This window comes from Ranitomeya imitator, chromosome 5 (genome assembly GCF_032444005.1).
Source record: "Ranitomeya imitator isolate aRanImi1 chromosome 5, aRanImi1.pri, whole genome shotgun sequence".
Lineage (NCBI taxonomy): Eukaryota > Metazoa > Chordata > Amphibia > Anura > Dendrobatidae > Ranitomeya > Ranitomeya imitator.
In genome coordinates, this window is record NC_091286.1 from 255,060,186 (window position 1) to 255,077,091 (window position 16,906).

Below are 16,906 nucleotides of genomic sequence, written 5' to 3' on the forward strand. Positions count from 1 at the left end.
AGCACGATTGGCTCTGCTACATAGCAGCGATCTGCTGATCGCTGCTATGTAGCAGAATTGCACGTGTGCTGTGAGCGCCGACCACAGGGTGGCGCTCACAGCGACGGGCAATCAGTAACCATAGAGGTCTCAAGGACCTCTATGGCTACAATGGAGACGCATCGCCGACCCCCGGACATGTGACGGGGGTCGGCGATGACGTCATTTCCGGCCGCCTGGCCGGAAGCGGTAGTTAAATGCCGCTGTCTGCGTTTGACAGCGGCATTTAACTAGTTAATAGGTGCGGGCAGATCGCGATTCTGCCCGCGCCTATTACGGGCACATGTCAGCTGTTCAAAACAGCTGACATGTCCCGGCTTTGGTGCGGGCTCACCGCGGAGCCCTGCATCAAAGCAGGGGAGCCGGCATCGGACGGTATAGTACGTCCGATGCCGGTAAGGGGTTAATGTCACCTTACAATAGCAAGGTGGCATTAACCCTTCATTACCCCATATCCCACCGCTACACGGGAATGGGAAGAGAGTGGCCAAGTGCCAGAAGGGGCGCATCTTCCAGATGTGCCTTTTCTGGGGTGGCTGGGGGCAGGTGTTTTTAGCCAGGGGGGGGCAATAACCGTGGACCCTCTCCAGGCTATTAATATCTGCCCTCAGTCACTGGCTTTACTACTCTGGCGGAGAAAATTGTGCGGGAGCCCACGCCAATTTTTTCCGCCATTTAACCCTTTAATTTACTAGCTAGAACGGCCAAATTTTGCAGATACACACTACTAACATTAGTAGTGTGGAATCTGCAAAAAAAAGGAGAGAAGACATGGTTTACTGTATGTAAACCATGTCTCAAATCATGTCGGGTTTTAGGAAGGAGAAAGAAAAAGCCGGTAATTGAATTACTGGCTTTCAAGCTGTATAGCGCTGGAAAAAATATTAATATATATACATATATGTGTCTACTGACATATATATATATATATATATATATATATATATATATATATATAGACAGTATATATATATTTTTTTTTCTTTTTGGGACACATGGATCACTTCTATAGCGGTATGTTGGTTTTGCAAGCCTGCGAGAAAACCACGCAGTACGGATGCCATACGGATGACATACGGAGGATGCCATGCGCAAAAAACGCTGACACACCCTGCCTACGGAGGAGCTACGGACCACTATTTTCGGGACTTTTCAGCGTATTACGGCCGTAATATACGGACCGTATTGTTTTACGCTGTGTGTGACGCCGGCCTAAGAGATTCTTACTGCTGAGTGAATAAACAAGTGGACAGCAACATCCTGTGTGAGTCCAGTTAGCCAAGATATTTTTGTCACTGACAGCTAAAGTAGTAAATTGTAAGAAGCTGGGGTGATTCAGAAGCAATAACAGGAGGGTATCCTGCTTGCGGCAAAAAAATTAACAATATGGAAAGGTATTGGTCTAAATTTTGGGGAAAATAAGTGAATTACCTTTGATTAAAAAACATTATCTAGCGAAAGAAGTAGCCTTTGGTGAATTCCTGGGTTTGGAGGATTTTTAATGCGCTGGGCATAGAATCACAAGGGTGGTGGTCTATCATGAAAGTTGAGTTTCTGAAGCAGTTTCTATCAGTGGCAGCTATTATCCTATATTGTGAGAGGCTGAAGAAGCTTAGAAGCAGATACTACACCCAGGGAAACTCAAACCTACAGCAAGGGATAGGTGCAGAAAAATATTAGTCTGAGGAGCAGGGAAAAAGAAGCAGACTGCTCAGAGTGAAGCCGATGAATAAAACTTGGCACTCAATTTGAGAAGAAAAGCTTCTTAGTTTATTGATGCATCCAGACAAACAAAAGTGCTAAACGTTTTCGGTCCACACCGGACCTTCGTCAGAGCGTTTCTTTGACATTGACTATGAAACATATAAATGAATACAGTGTCACATGATGCGGAAATATACGTCATATAATGCAAAAAACGAAAAAGAGATCTAATGGTGAAAAAACGAAAATCTACGTGATGCTCCACGTAGATCTCTTTTTCGTTTTTTGCATTATATGACGTATATTTCCGCATCATGTGACACTGTATTCATTTATATGTTTCATAGTCAATGTCAAAGAAACGCTCTGACGAAGGTCCGGTGTGGACCGAAAACGTTTAGCACTTTTGTTTGTCTGGATGCATCAATAAACTAAGAAGCTTTTCTTCTCAAATTGAGTGCCAAGTTTTATTCATCTGTTATCTACGGGGTGGACACCCTACTTGAGCACCGCCAATCCTCATATTTACTGAGTGCCGTGTTCTCTAATCGTATCCTGTTTGTCCGCACACGAGCACCATAGACGATGTCAAGTGGAATTTTTTCCTTCAACGCTACAGAGACAGCTGAAATCCTATCCAAAGTGACTGCATCCAGTGACTTTCTCCAGATCCCCATGCAAGAGATTAAACATAGGGATCTGGAACGTGAGTCAAAAAGAGCAGTCAATCTTGAACTACATATTATCACTCTTGCCGAATATCTCCGTGTCCAACGCATACCAAGGGGCCTACGGGTCCCCTTACAACCCAATTTCTTTAAGTACGACAAGGAATATTGCACTAAATTCGAGCACATTTTAAACATGTGCTCTGCTGATTTGATGACATTAACCTTGTCTTATTTGCAACAGAACCTGGATACCGTCAACTCGCAGATATGTGCCATAGAAAACCAGTTAACCAGCACCATGTCCCAGGAGGCCTTCCAAGATCTCAAAGCACAAAACCAGGAGACCCTGCGCACACACAGACTCGACCTGGAAAAAAAGAAAAGGTCGAAGTTTTTAAGGGACACCGAAGATTACCTCCAGAACAGAGTGTACCAGTGGCGGGAACCCCAGCGAGGCTTCAGGCGTCGGACCTCCCTAAGTTCCTCAGGCTCGGCCGACAGCAGACCTGGCACCTCAAATACCTACACATCCAGCAATTTTTTAGGCAACAGCCGGGGACGCTCAAAAGGAAGACGAGGCAGGGGGGGGCCAATGTTGCTGGGGACTCCAGAAGCCACATGTCGACCAGATCACAGGTACGCAACCCCCACTGGTGATTAACATCTCGTCAAAATCCATGGACACTTCCCAATTGACTTTACTCCAGAAAGGCTTGTCCTTCTGTCCAACTTATAAGTTCAATTCGTTTGAACTCAATATGGATTTACAGAGGTTCTTCCGTAACCTCCGTTTACGTGTCCATTTTTCCACTCATCTACCTTCAGGTGACCCTCCCTCACAGGCGGGACAATCTCTCCTAGGCCTCCGGGGCTTGGGCCTTCGTTCCCCAAGCTCTTTTATGCCTCCCAAAAATAGTCCACCTATCGAGACTTTTATCTCGCTGGTGGAAAGGGACATTGATGCCTTCCACCGCGATTTACACTTGGGCAAATTCCACTCTCACACTAACGCATTGCCATCCGAGAAACTGGCCCTTGATCAGTTATCTGCTGATAAAACACTTGTGGTTAAACCCGCTGATAAGGGTGGGGCAATAGTGATCATGGATCAGGCTGACTATATGGAAGAGGCTTACAGGCAATTGAATGACTCTGATATATACAGAGTAACCTCACAAAATCCTCCCAATAATATTGCCCAGAAAATCAAGACCTTACTTGAGTTCCATGAACAGGAGGGCACTATTGACAATAAGCTCAGGAGTTTCCTTATCAAAACTGATCCCATAACTCCTATTTTCTATCTTCTGCCCAAAATCCATAAACTTCTGTTCAAACCTCCTGGACGTCCTATAGTGTCCCTTACTGACTCCATTCTATCCCCTCCTGCTATAGTGTTGGAAAAGATTCTTACGCCTTTGGTCAAATCTACCAGCTCTTTTATCCTTGACACTAATGATTTCCTGGGACTCATTAGGGCACTGGGCGCTATCCCCTCCTCCTCCTTGTTGGTCACCAGGGACGTGAGCAGCCTTTACACGTCCACAACACATGAGAAAGGCATATTAGCTGTAGACAGACTCCTCAATGAAGCAGGCACCCACATAAAGATATGTCGCTTTTGCATGGACCTTTTAAACTTAGTTCTCAGGGAGAACTACTTTATGTTTGAGGACACCTTCTTTATTCAACAACAGGGCACCGCTATGGGCTCGCACGTAGCGCCCCCGTATGCTATTGCGTTTATGTCATCCTTCGAGCAAGATTTTGTATACACCCATCCTCTATTTCAAACCCACTCGCGCTTATGGCGCCGCTACATAGATGACATATTCTGCATCTGGGATGGCCCTATTGACTCACTTATCTCTTTTGACCAACACCTTAACAACGTGTGGCCAGAATTAAAATTCACTTTGCAACATAACATGGATCGGATAAGCTTTCTGGACACCCTTATCTGTAAAAACGATCATGGTGAGTTATCTATTGACCTATTCCTAAAACCCACTGACAGGAACAGTCTCCTGCATTACAATAGTTGCCACCCCCCCTCCATTAAAAATGCGATCCCGAAATCACAATTCCAACGGATACACAGGATAGTTTCGGATGAAACCACCAGAAACACTAGCCTAAACGAGATGCAACAAAAATGTTCTAACCGTGGTTATCCACAAAAGACACTACTTCTAGCTAGACAGACTGGTGTTACCAACAGGTCTAACGACAATAGTAAACGTATCCCCTTTGTCAGCACTTTTCATCCGTTTTCCAATATAGTACAATCTACCATTAGACGCCATTGGGGTTTATTGCAGAAAAGTTATCCGACTATCCCTGAGTTTAAGTTACCCTTTTTATCCTGTTTTCGCAGGGCAAAAAACTTACGGGACAAACTAGTGAAGGCGGATGTGGGTTCCAGGAGCACCATATCCAGACAAACTTTTTTACAGACACAAAAGTGGGGTACATTCCCCTGTCTTGGCTGCGTCCAATGTAATAACGTTCAAAAACGTTCCAAAGTGTTCCATCCACACACGGGTCAGGGCATCCCGATTAGGGGCTATTATACATGCGACTCCTCATACGTAGTATACCTCATTAAATGCCCCTGCGGGCTTGCCTATGTTGGGGAAACCACCCAACCCATTAGGGACAGGGTCTCACAGCATAAATCCACTATTCGCTGCAATAAAAACCATCTGCCCCTTCCATATCACTTCCATCAAAAGAACCATAATATCGCGTAACTTAGGTTCCAGGTTCTGGAACAAATTGAACCAAATAGGAGAGGTCTTAATAGGATTAAAATCCTCAAAAAAAGTGAGGCTTTCTGGATTTTTACCCTCCAGACCCTAGAGCCTAAAGGTCTTAATAGGGAATATGACGTATCGGCCCTTTTGTAAATTATTGTACATTGTTGTTGTATTTTGTATATTATGTATATACTAATTTGTTCTTTTCTTCTTTCCTCTAGAATCGCTAGATTGCACTACGTTCACTATACTGGGCACCGTTTATACCCTGCACGGTATGACATCACAATCTTCCCCTATTCTATTATGGGTCCTGTTTCCTTTCTTTTTTTCTTCTCTTCTCTTTCTTGTCTTCTATTTCTTTGCATAGCGCTATAGCTATGCGCTTTCTCCCCTAGTCATCTTCTTTACACTGCCTCATTCACACACTTATTGTATGGTCAGGCACTTTTGCCTGCGGTCACATGACCGCTCCCAGGGTCCTGTACACTTAGGGACTCTTTCCCCTCTCTGCCCTCCCCTTCCCACTAGCGCTGTCTGTGCATGCACCTTCTGTGGGTGGTCACATGACCATGATTACGTCATGAGTCACCGGGACTTATACCCGGAAGTGCCGCCCCTCCTGCAGCGTAGCTCCTCTCTGCCCTGCTCCACTGAGCGCTTAGGATCCAGGTATGTCGGCGGTTACTGCGCCTCTCCCCTCCTTTATTTACTATTCTCTGCCCCATTGTGTATTTCCTGACCTGGTCACATTCTCTCCTCACAGCGCCGCTACTCCCCTCAGGCTCTGTGCCTTTTCATGACGCGGCACTCTCCATTGTGATCCTCCAGGTACATACACTCGCTGCTTATCTGGCTCTCCATTAGTATTCATTATGTGTGGTGTCCCTGTTAACCCTTTCCCCTCGGCTTTGGCTTTTTGCAGCATACTGCAGCTCTTGGATTTTCTGTTCTTGCTAACGCTCATCCAGGCTTTTTGGCTTCCTCATCCAGGTAGTATGTTGCTCCCACTTACTCCATTACTCTACCTCTCTTCTGTGTGAAGCTCCAGACGTTCATTTTCCGTTAGGCATCATTTACATCATTCTCCTTTTCCACTTTTCTCTTTCAGGACCCATGTTACCTACGTTTTTTGTTCTCTCTTCCTCATTCATTTTCTTTTTTTTCCCTGTTTTCTGGGATGCCCAGTTACATTTATGTGCACAGACTCACGTATCCCTTATTCTTCTAGGTCCTCACGTTAGACCATCCACTATGCTATTCCATATAGCTTCACTGGAGGCGTATTCTGTATCTCATGTCTGCGTTTCTATTATCTGTAGAGTGCATTTCTGCTATGTATCCTTTTGTTTACTCTCTTCACTGAGCTAGACCCTCTCGGCCTGAGGTCACACTATTACCAGCGTCCTTCCATCTCCAGCACTATTGTTACTTCCTTATCCAGCATCTCAGCACGGACTATATTGTTCTGGATAGACTCATCTCTCTGGCACATGTCTCCCTGAACCAGATGCATTAGATCTCTTTTTCGTTTTTTGCATTATATGACGTATATTTCCGCATCATGTGACACTGTATTCATTTATATGTTTCATAGTCAATGTCAAAGAAACGCTCTGACGAAGGTCCGGTGTGGACCGAAAACGTTTAGCACTTTTGTTTGTTGGATGCATCAATAAACTAAGAAGCTTTTCTTCTCAAATTGAGTGCCAAGTTTTATTCATCTGTTATCTACGGGGTGGACACCCTACTTGAGCACCGCCAATCCTCATATTTACTGAGTGCCGTGTTCTCTAATCGTATCGTGCTCAGAGTGAAGAACAGCCCTATCAAGAGTATTTAGACAATGTTAAATGTTCCTGGTTCTAATTAATTCCTGCATTCCTAACATTTTGAGGAACATTTTAATCACTAGTCATATTTAAATTAGATAAAACAAGCCATATGTCAAACAATTATATGCGTACAGAAGATTTAAAGTTAACTATAGTTTTTGCATGAATAAAATGGATCGGCTTATTATATATAATCATTATAATTCATGAATAAAGGCTAGTATTTCAATAGATTCATTACATTAATATAGGATTATAATTTATGGATAAAAACTGATTTAATTATTAACCCCTTTACCTCCAAGGGTGGTTTGCACTTTAATGACCGGGCCAATTTTTACAATTCTGACCACTGTCCTTTTATGAGGTTATAACTCTGGAACGGCTTCAACGGATCCTGATGATTCTGACATTGGTTTCTCGTCATGACATATTGTACTTCATAATAGTGGTAAAAATTTCTTTGATATTGCCTGCGTTTATTTGTGAAAAAAGGGAAATATGGCGAAATATTTGATAATTTCGCAATTTTCCAACTTTGAATTTTTATGCCCTTAAATCACAGAAATATGTCACACAAAATACTTAATAAGTAACATTTCCCACATATCTACTTTACATCAGCACAATTTTGGAACCCCAATTTTTTTTTGTTAGGGAGTAGTGTTGAGCGATACCTTCCGATATCGGAAAGTATCGGTATCGGTTGGGATCGGCCGATATTCAAAAAATATCGGATATCGCCGATACCGATACCCGATCCCAATGCAAGACAATGGGACCAAAATATCGGAATTAAAATAAACCCTTTCTTTCCTTGTAGGTTCATTCTACATCAAGGAAAACAACTAAGAATAATGTAGGATGTATTGTGGGAGGTGGCGGAGACATTAAAGGCAATGAGGTTTAGCCCAATCAAATAGAATAGCATGTTTGTTTGTTTTTTAAAGACGTTCGGAGTGAAAAAGATATTGAGTATGTAAATTTTTTTTTATTTTGTCAGATATTGATGTTTCACTATTCCACGCCCTTCCCCTTCTTTTTTTTCTTTTTTTTTTTTACTTTTCCCACACTTTCATCTTCATCATCATCAGCATCTTTGACATCAACTTCTTCTTCACCTTATTCATCTTCTTCTTCATCTTCTACCTATTTTTTTTTTTTATTACATTCTTCATATTCATTTTATTCAACTATTATTATTCTTCCTATTCTACATATTCTTTTTATTCCACTGTTATTATTCTTCCTATTCTACTTCTTCATCATATTCTCATTTGTGACAGGCATTCCCGTAGTTGTTATCTATAAAAGTTGGAAGATTACACCTTCCGTTCTGCCAGTCACAAAAGTTACATTTGTCCGCGTTCAGTTTGGCCTGCAGCATCAGGCTTTATCCAGGGGCACCACGAAGAGGAACGGACTCACCCCCATACACTGCTTAGTCTTCTTCTGCATATAATTTAGATAATATCTTTTGCTCTGATATTAAGTCTTATGCTTAATGTTCTTCTGCTCTTTGTTCTGCAGCCTCTTGTTCTTCTGCTTCTCGGTCTTCCATGTCGTCGTCTCCAGGGTCGTCGTCTCCAGTGTCGTCATCTCCGCCGTCGTCGTCTCAGCCGTCGTCGTCTCCGCCGTTGTCGTCTCCGCCGTCGTCATCGGGGTGGTCTTCCGGGTCGTCGTCGTCATCATCGGGGTGGTCTTCCGGGTCGTAGTCATCGGGGTGGTCTTCCGGGTCGTCGACTTTAGGGTCTTAAACTTGGAAATGTAGCAGAAGGTACAAGAAGGCTGAGAAAATGCCAAGAACCAGCTGATGGAACTGGAACTCGGATGGCTACCCGAAGGTTCAAGAGCCTATGGAACTACCGAGGACCAGCTGACGTTACTGGAACCCGGTTACTAAGCAGGAGGTACCCGTGCTAAAAAGCACTACCAAGGACCGCCTGGCGTTGGCGGAACTCGGATACCCAGAAGGAGGCACCTAAGCCAAAGGCTCTGCCCGGAACCAGCTGACGTTACTGGAACCAGGATGGGGAGCAGAAGGTACAAGAGCAAAAGACACTGCCGAGAACCAGCTGACGGTACTGGAACCCGGATGGGTAGCCGAAGGTCCAAGAGCCAATGGAACTACCGAGGACCAGCTGACGTTACTGGAACCCGGTTACTAAGCAGGAGGTACCCGTGCCTGAAAGCACTACCAAGGACCACCTGACGTTGGTGGAACTTGGATACCCAGAAGGAGGCACCTAAGCCAAAGGCTCTGCCTGGAACCAGCTGACGGTACTGGAACCAGGATGGGGAGCAGAAGGTACAAGAGCAAAAGACACTGCCGAGAACCAGCTGACGGTGCTGGAACCAGGTGGTGGACCCGAAGGCCCACAGGAGAGGAGAGAACAGCTAGGCCGCGAGGCAGCCGCAGTTACCGAACCCCAACAGTCCTACAGGGGGAGCTGGGCCTACTGGCACTACAGAACCAGCCTTGACTACCAGTTCACGCAGCCCACATAGGAAGCTCCTAAACTGGAGGCACCCTGGAGTTGGCTAACCCGACTCCAACACGACGGGGCAAACATAGGCGTCTCAGCGAGTTTGACACACCCCGGAAACAGCTGACGGTGCTGAAACCAGGTTTGGCACGAGGGAGTACCTGTGACAAGAACACTGCCGAGAACCAGCTGGCGGTGCTGGAACCCAGATGCGTTGCCCCAGTGTGCAAGAGCCAATGGCACGACCGAGGACCAGCTGACGGTGCTGGAACACGGTTACTAAGCTGTAGGTGCCCGCGCTTAAAAGCACTACCAAGGACCGCCTGACGTTGGCGGAACTCGGATACCCAGGAGGAGGCACCTAAGCCAAAGGCTCGGCCCGGAACCAGCTGATGGTGCTGGAACCAGGTGGTGGACCCCAAGGCCCACAGGAGAGGAGAGAACAGCTAGGCCGCGAGGCAGCCGCAGTTACCGAACCCCAACAGTCCTACAGGGGGAGCTGGGCCTACTGGCACTACAGAACCAGCCTTGACTACCAGTTCACGCAGCCCACATAGGAAGCTCCTAAACTGGAGGCACCCTGGAGTTGGCTAACCCGACCGCACCACGACGGGGCAAGCATAGGCGTCTCAGTGAGCTTGACACAACCCGGAAACAGCTGACGGTGCTGAAACCAGGCTTGGCACGAGGGAGTACCTGTGACAAGAACACTGCCGAGAACCAGCTGGCGGTGCTGGAACCCAGATGCGTTGCCCCAGTGTGCAAGAGCCAATGGCACGACCGAGGACCAGCTGGCGGTGCTGGAACCCGGTTACTAAGCTGTAGGTGCCCGCGCTTAAAAGCACTACCAAGGACCGCCTGACGTTGGCAGAACTCGGATACCCAGGAGGAGGCACCTAAGCCAAAGGCTCGGCCTGGAACCAGCTGACGGTGCTGGAACCAGGTGGTGGACCCCAAGGCCCACAGGAGAGGAGAGAACAGCTAGGCCGCGAGGCAGCCGCAGTTACCGAACCCCAACAGTCCTACAGGGGGAGCTGGGCCTACTGGCACTACAGAACCAGCCTTGACTACCAGTTCACGCAGCCCACATAGGAAGCTCCTAAACTGGAGGCACCCTGGAGTTGGCTAACCCGACCGCACCACGACGGGGCAAGCATAGGCGTCTCAGTGAGCTTGACACAACCCGGAAACAGCTGACGGTGCTGAAACCAGGCTTGGCACGAGGGAGTACCTGTGACAAGAACACTGCCGAGAACCAGCTGGCGGTGCTGGAACCCAGATGCGTTGCCCCAGTGTGCAAGAGCCAATGGCACGACCGAGGACCAGCTGGCGGTGCTGGAACCCGGTTACTAAGCTGTAGGTGCCCGCGCTTAAAAGCACTACCAAGGACCGCCTGACGTTGGCGGAACTCGGATACCCAGGAGGAGGCACCTAAGCCAAAGGCTCGGCCTGGAACCAGCTGACGGTGCTGGAACCAGGTGGTGGACCCCAAGGCCCACAGGAGAGGAGAGAACAGCTAGGCCGCGAGGCAGCCGCAGTTACCGAACCCCAACAGTCCTACAGGGGGAGCTGGGCCTACTGGCACTACAGAACCAGCCTTGACTACCAGTTCACGCAGCCCACATAGGAAGCTCCTAAACTGGAGGCACCCTGGAGTTGGCTAACCCGACCGCACCACGACGGGGCAAGCATAGGCGTCTCAGTGAGCTTGACACAACCCGGAAACAGCTGACGGTGCTGAAACCAGGCTTGGCACGAGGGAGTACCTGTGACAAGAACACTGCCGAGAACCAGCTGGCGGTGCTGGAACCCAGATGCGTTGCCCCAGTGTGCAAGAGCCAATGGCACGACCGAGGACCAGCTGGCGGTGCTGGAACCCGGTTACTAAGCTGTAGGTGCCCGCGCTTAAAAGCACTACCAAGGACCGCCTGATGTTGGCGGAACTCGGATACCCAGGAGGAGGCACCTAAGCCAAAGGCTCGGCCTGGAACCAGCTGACGGTGCTGGAACCAGGTGGTGGACCCCAAGGCCCACAGGAGAGGAGAGAACAGCTAGGCCGCGAGACAGCCGCAGTTACCGAACCCCAACAGTCCTACAGGGGGAGCTGGGCCTACTGGCACTACAGAACCAGCCTTGACTACCAGTTCACGCAGCCCACATAGGAAGCTCCTAAACTGGAGGCACCCTGGAGTTGGCTAACCCGACCGCACCACGACGGGGCAAGCATAGGCGTCTCAGTGAGCTTGACACAACCCGGAAACAGCTGACGGTGCTGAAACCAGGCTTGGCACGAGGGAGTACCTGTGACAAGAACACTGCCGAGAACCAGCTGGCGGTGCTGGAACCCAGATGCGTTGCCTATTAAAGATTGTCTTCCTAGAGCCCCAACTAGCGGTGTTGGAGCTAAGGGTAAGCAGGGGGAGCAGAGTGTAGGCCGAAGCCTGCACTGGAGGCAGCTTTGTGTCTGCGTTGCGTTTGCAGGACACTTTGCCGGCTACACAGTGGGGGAACAGCTGGCGTTGCTGAACCCCACTAACACAATGGCGTGTGTTTTTCTCTGTGCAGCTAGCACTTGCGGTCAAAAACTAGCGATGTTAGAGCCCGTGTTGAAGCAGGAGGAGGAGGAGAGGAGCAGAGTGTAGGCCGAAGCCTATTTGAACCAATTTCAAAGGAAACCTTTAACCCCCCCTCAGGTGTTACAAAGTACAAGAGACACACCTTGTGCAGTATTAATGCTGCACAAGTGAAAGGTTGCTCTATTAATTTGTCTACTTGCACACGCTGAATGAAAGACGTACACAATTTAGCCCATTCTACAGTCAAACTGTAGTGGATGCGTGACTTGGCTTTTTAAGGAGACGCAGCACAGGTATCCCAAATAACGCCTTGGTGCTTGGCGCAGCTTCCAGAGCGTTGTTATTTGCTGTACAGGAGTCTGCGCTCTTGTGTTATCCCTTGGCAATGCCCTGTTAGAGCTGCCCGTCTTATGACCTCATTTCATGTTGGCCGGTGCGGTTAACGATGGCCATAAATCCCAGACCCACAGTGCCTTTTCATAAAGTCACACTGCGGTGCTGTGATTCGTGGCCTTGAGCAGTAAATATTTTGGCCGCTCACACACGTCCTTACACCTGCTTCAGACTGGGCGGCCTCTGCTGATCCCTTCTCGCATGCCGCGGCCATGAGGCTGCACAGTCTGAAGAAGGCGGAAGGAGATGAGTTAAGACAGGTGAAGATATGCACTGCTCGTGCCCATCAATCACACCCTCGCAGTCAAAATAAGACAACGAGGAGCATTGTTTCAGGCAGGGCGGACGCACAGGCGCAACAAGCCAACCAATGATGTCAGAAGACGGGAAGCGCTACCAAGGGGGGTGCTGCGTATCATTAGAAAGGAAAGTCACACCTCAGGGACAGTGGAATGGTCTCAATGCGACACATTTTGTACGTTTTGAGTTCCACGTGGGCAAGGACAAAAAGTCAGCCACCTTGTACAAATGCAGCAGTACTGCTGTACAAGGTGGCTGTTATACATAGAAACACCTGGGGGTGGGGGGCAGGCTCCCTTCAATTTCAGTTCATGTGCCTGCGTGGCGTTTGCAGGACACGTTGCCAGCTACACAGCAGGGGAAGAGCTGGCGGTGCTGAACCCCACTAACACATTGGCTGGTGTTTTTCTCTGTGCAGCTAGCATGTCCGGGCAGAAACTGGCGTTGTTTGAGCCCAGGGTCAGCAGGAGGAGGAGAGGAGCAAAGTGTAGGCCGAAGCCTGCACTGGTGGCAGCTTTTGGTCAGTTGTGCCAGCGTGGCTTGTGCTGGACACGATGCCGACTACACAGCAGGGGAACAGCTGGCGGTGCTGAACCCCACTAACACATTGGCTGGTGTTTTTCTCTGTGCAGCTAGCATGTCCGGGCAGAAACTGGCGTTGTTTGAGCCCAGGGTCAGCAGGAGGAGGAGAGGAGCAAAGTGTAGGCCGAAGCCTGCACTGGTGGCAGCTTTTGTTCTGTTGTGCCAGCGTGGCTTGTGCTGGACACGTTGCCGACTACACAGCAGGGGAACAGCTGGCGTTGCTGAACCCCACGAACACATTGACTGGTGTTTTTCTCTGTGCAGCTAGCAGTTCCGGGCAAAAACTAGCGGTGTTTGAGCCCAGGGTCAGCAGGAGGAGTAGAGGAGCAGAGTGTAGGCCGAAGCCTAGTTGAACCAATTTCAAAGGTTACCTTTAACCCCCCCCTCAGGTGTTGCAAGGTACAAGAGCCACACCTTGAACAGCATTAATGATGCACAAGTCAAAGGTTGCTCTATTTAATTTTGCTCCTTGCACACGCTGAATTAAACACGTACACTATTTAGCCCATTATACTGTAAAACAGTAGTGGAGGCGTGACTACTAGTCTTTTTAAGGAGACGCAGCACAGGTGTACAAATTTACACCTAGGTGCTGTGCGCAGATTCCTTACCGTTGTTATTTGCAGTACAGGAAACTGCGCTCTTGTGTTATCCCTTGGCAATATCCTGTTAGTGCAGGCCGTCTCATGACCTCATTTCATGTTGGCCGGTGCGGTTAACGATGGCCATAAATCCCAGACCCACAGTGGCTTTTCCTAAAGTCACACTGCGGTGCTGGGATTCGTGGCCTTGTGCAGTAAATATGTTCGCCGCTCACACATGTCCTTACACCTGCTTCAGACTGGGCGGCCTCAGCTGATCCCTTATCGCATGCCGCGGCCATGAGGCCGCACAGTCAGAAGAAGGCGGAAGGAGGTGAGTGAAGACAGGGGAACATATGCACTGCTCGTGCCCATCAATCACACCCTCGCAGTCAAAATATATGAGACAACGGGGGGCGTTGTGTCGGGCAGGGGGGACGCACAGGCACAGCCAGCCAACCAATGATGTCAGGAGACGGGCAGCGCTAACAATGGGGGTGCTGCGTGTCATTAAAAAGGAAAGTCACACCTCAGGGACATTGTAATGGTCTGTAATGAGACACAATTTGTACTTGTTGAGTTCCACGTGTGCAAGGAGAAAAAGTCAGCCACCTTGTACAAATGCAGCAGTACTGCTGTACAAGGTGGCTGTTATACATAGAAACACCTGGGGGGGTGGGGGGCAGGCTCCCTTCAATTTCAGTTCATGTGCCTGCGTGGCGTTTGCAGGACACGTTGCCAGCTACACAGCAGGGGAACAGCTGGCGGTGCTGAACCCCACTAACACATTGGCTGGTGTTTTTCTCTGTGCAGCTAGCATGTCCGGGCAGAAACTGGTGTTGTTTGAGCCCAGGGTCAGCAGGAGGAGGAGAGGAGCAAAGTGTAGGCCGAAGCCTGCACTGGTGGCAGCTTTTGGTCAGTTGTGCCAGCGTGGCTTGTGCTGGACACGATGCCGACTACACAGCAGGGGAACAGCTGGCGGTGCTGAACCCCACTAACACATTGGCTGGTGTTTTTCTCTGTGCAGCTAGCATGTCCGGGCAGAAACTGGCGTTGTTTGAGCCCAGGGTCAGCAGGAGGAGGAGAGGAGCAGAGTGTAGGCCGAAGCCTGTACTGGTGGCAGCTTTTGTTCTGTTGTGCCAGCGTGGCTTGTGCTGGACACGTTGCCGACTACACAGCAGGGGAACAGCTGGCGTTGCGGAACCCCACTAACACATTGACTGGTGTTTTTCTCTGTGCAGCTAGCAGTTCCGGGCAAAAACTAGCGGTGTTTGAGCCCAGGGTCAGCAGGAGGAGTAGAGGAGCAGAGTGTAGGCCGAAGCCTAGTTGAACCAATTTCAAAGGTTACCTTTAACCCCCCCCTCAGGTGTTGCAAGGTACAAGAGCCACACCTTGAACAGCATTAATGATGCACAAGTCAAAGGTTGCTCTATTTAATTTTGCTCCTTGCACACGCTGAATTAAACACGTACACTATTTAGCCCATTATACTGTCAAACAGTAGTGGAGGCGTGACTACTAGTCTTTTTAAGGAGACGCAGCACAGGTGTACAAATTTACACCTAGGTGCTGTGCGCAGATTCCTTACCGTTGTTATTTGCAGTACAGGAAACTGCGCTCTTGTGTTATCCCTTGGCAATATCCTGTTAGTGCAGGCCATCTCATGACCTCATTTCATGTTGGCCGGTGCGGTTAACGATGGCCATAAATCCCAGACCCACAGTGGCTTTTCCTAAAGTCACACTGCGGTGCTGGGATTCGTGGCCTTGTGCAGTAAATATGTTCGCCGCTCACACATGTCCTTACACCTGCTTCAGACTGGGCGGCCTCAGCTGATCCCTTATCGCATGCCGCGGCCATGAGGCCGCACAGTCAGAAGAAGGCGGAAGGAGGTGAGTGAAGACAGGGGAACATATGCACTGCTCGTGCCCATCAATCACACCCTCGCAGTCAAAATATATGAGACAACGGGGGGCGTTGTGTCGGGCATGGGGGACGCACAGGCACAGCCAGCCAACCAATGATGTCAGGAGACGGGCAGCGCTAACAATGGGGGTGCTGCGTGTCATTAAAAAGGAAAGTCACACCTCAGGGACATTGTAATGGTCTGTAATGAGACACAATTTGTACTTGTTGAGTTCCACGTGTGCAAGGAGAAAAAGTCAGCCACCTTGTACAAATGCAGCAGTACTGCTGTACAAGGTGGCTGTTATAGATAGAAACACCTGGGGGGGTGGGGGGCAGGCTCCCTTCAATTTCAGTTCATGTGCCTGCGTGGCGTTTGCAGGACACGTTGCCAGCTACACAGCAGGGGAACAGCTGGCGGTGCTGAACCCCACTAACACATTGGCTGGTGTTTTTCTCTGTGCAGCTAGCATGTCCGGGCAGAAACTGGTGTTGTTTGAGCCCAGGGTCAGCAGGAGGAGGAGAGGAGCAAAGTGTAGGCCGAAGCCTGCACTGGTGGCAGCTTTTGGTCAGTTGTGCCAGCGTGGCTTGTGCTGGACACGATGCCAACTACACAGCAGGGGAACAGCTGGCGGTGCTGAACCCCACTAACACATTGGCTGGTGTTTTTCTCTGTGCAGCTAGCATGTCCGGGCAGAAACTGGCGTTGTTTGAGCCCAGGGTCAGCAGGAGGAGGAGAGGAGCAAAGTGTAGGCCGAAGCCTGCACTGGTGGCAGCTTTTGTTCTGTTGTGCCAGCGTGGCTTGTGCTGGACACGTTGCCGACTACACAGCAGGGGAACAGCTGGCGTTGCGGAACCCCACTAACACATTGACTGGTGTTTTTCTCTGTGCAGCTAGCAGTTCCGGGCAAAAACTAGCGGTGTTTGAGCCCAGGGTCAGCAGGAGGAGTAGAGGAGCAGAGTGTAGGCCGAAGCCTAGTTGAACCAATTTCAAAGGTTACCTTTAACCCCCCCCTCAGGTGTTGCAAGGTACAAGAGCCACACCTTGAACAGCATTAATGATGCACAAGTCAAA

General features: G+C 49.1%; 1 long non-coding RNA gene across 2 annotated transcripts; it reads left to right on the forward strand.

The window, feature by feature from the left end:
* The first annotated feature begins 3,025 nt into the window (after positions 1-3,025).
* LOC138680657 (uncharacterized) lies at positions 3,026-6,944 on the forward strand. Of its 2 annotated transcripts, XR_011321716.1 has the most exons (6): positions 3,026-3,050; positions 5,395-5,448; positions 5,940-6,004; positions 6,099-6,166; positions 6,405-6,511; positions 6,626-6,944. It is a non-coding gene; the product is annotated as an uncharacterized lncRNA (long non-coding RNA). The 2 variants fall into 2 exon arrangements; XR_011321715.1 differs by lacking the exons at positions 3,026-3,050; positions 5,395-5,448 and adding an exon at positions 5,792-5,845 and having other exon boundaries at positions 6,626-6,942.
* The last annotated feature ends 9,962 nt before the right edge of the window (positions 6,945-16,906 follow it).